Source organism: Artemia sp. Qi Xiang Cuo, chromosome 20 (assembly GCF_049724085.1).
Source record: "Artemia sp. Qi Xiang Cuo chromosome 20, ASM4972408v1, whole genome shotgun sequence".
NCBI classification, from domain to species: Eukaryota; Metazoa; Arthropoda; class Branchiopoda; order Anostraca; family Artemiidae; genus Artemia; species Artemia sp. Qi Xiang Cuo.
Window position 1 is genome coordinate 19,217,196 of NC_142813.1, and position 2,284 is coordinate 19,219,479.

Below are 2,284 nucleotides of genomic sequence, written 5' to 3' on the forward strand. Positions count from 1 at the left end.
CGAAACATATCATTTAACTCCAGTTCACACTGGTACGATTTATTTTTTCAGCACAAAACGACTCATGCATAACGGAAGCAGGATGGGTAGACTGCTCACACTTGTTTACATTGTAAGGCCTTTTCTGGCGATGTTGTCGATCAAAAATCTGACCTGATAATAAACGGTTGATGAACAATCTTGTTCTAGGTTTAACAAAGGTTTTGTGGATCAAAACCGTGGACGAAAATGACCCAATACTCAAACAATTGTTTCTTAAACTTGTTGCCAAACCAAGTGGAAAGTTTCAAGGCAGAATGTCATTTGGTTTTGTCTTACAGTTTAGAAGAGAGAAAACAGTTACTTTGTTATTAAGGATGTTATATTTAATACTAGCATCTTTTACCTAAAATAAGACACGAGAATGTGTTTTCTTTTAAATCATCTACCCATTTCACCTTCAAATAGCACTGAAGAAATTTTGTCTTGTAAAACAGAGGCTTTCAAGATTTGACCATACAGAGAAAAACTGCGTCAGACAGGGTACATCAGGATCAAGATGGGACCAGGATTGTACAAAGCCTCAATTCAACTGGAGATCCAGTGCCTTCTTGCTGTCTGGCTCTAAGCCGGCTTAAGCAGCTCGTATAGACTTGAGAAAATGTTTTAGTCCCCGTCTTGCACTGGTTCTGAGGCCATTGCTTTTCTTGACGCCAAAATAATGTCAATGAGTTAAAGAATATAAAAATTACAACTTTGAATGCTACCACGTTAAAAATACCTAGTATATCTACATTTTGATTGACGAATTCATACGCTTTGAACAGGATTTATTAGGAACTTTAGTAACTCATATCTCAGGGGTGGGAAACATAAAATTAAGGTGAAATAGAATTAATTTACTCGGCCAGAAAGGATGGGATATAGACAGGGAGTAGGGCTTGTGATGAATAAGAAAGCTGCTAAGTCTTGTTAAGGTTGGGAAGGTATTAATGATAGAATGCTAGTTGCTCATTTTATTACTAAGCAGTGCAGGGTATCAGAAGAAGTATATGCCCTTGTAGAACCGACTGATGGGGATGGTTGTGACTCGGATAAATTTTACTTAGAACTACAGGAACAAATAGATAGGGTCCCAGATAGAAATATGGTCTTTTTATTAGGAGACTTTAACACCCAGGTCAGTAGAAATAGGAAAAGATGGTATCCTAGCCTAGGTAAATTTGGTTTAGGAAAAGAAAACAGTGATGGTTAATTACAGAATGATAATTCTGTAGGTAGAACAATCTATTTACAACCAATACAGTACTTTGTCATAAAATGGCCCATAATTTAACATGGTATTCACATGACAGCAAGACAGCTAACCTTAATAATTGTTCTATTGTAAACCGAAGACTGGCGGGACCAATACAAGTTACTAGGTTATATTGGAGTGCTGTTATTAATATTAAAAGTAAAGATCACCATCTAGTAGTATCTTGGGTTAATTTAAAGCTGAAATCTATAAAGCGTAACTACCTTCCGGTAAGCTATGACCTTGGTAGACTCCAGGATGAGAATTTGAGAGAAACCTTCCAGGAACAGTTGAATACTAGCATGGAGAGTTTAAAACTTGACAATGTAGAAGATGGACGGAATAGTTTGTAAAGCCGCTGATGGTGTCTTAGGGAAGAAAGTTAGGACCAGAGCAAGAAATATCAGTGAAGATGCTTTTTGTTTCATAAATAGGAGGAGGGACTTGTATAAGAATTATTTGAGTGATAGATAATATGAAAATGAGAGGAATGTAAAGAATGTGGAGAAAGCATTGGAATATGAACTAAGGAGATGTGAAGTGGAGGTAATGGTGAAAATTACCGAAGATCTAGAAGATGCAGCCAGACGGGATAATAGTAAAATATTGTACTGGCATGTTAATAAACTGAGACAGAACAGTCAATCTGGACTTGTACCAGTTAAAACGAACGAAAATTAACGTGAGCATGACTGACAGCCCCTCCGCCTTCTCAAGATCAGAACACAATTTGCACTTTACTGAAAACAAAACACATTTTAAATGTTTTCACTTTGTTAAGTCTAATAAATCCATAATTATTACGAGGAATTTAAGGAGTAGGAATTTAAGGAGTAATATCAGTATATGTATGTTTAACAGACAATTGAAGTTCATTTTTTTTTATTTTTTTAGTAAAGTACAAATTATGTTCTGGTCTTGGGAAGGCATGGGGGCTGTCAGCCCTACTCGTGTTAACTTGCTCGTTTTGAGTTTGACTCAGTTTTTATTGCAACTTTTGTTTGTTTT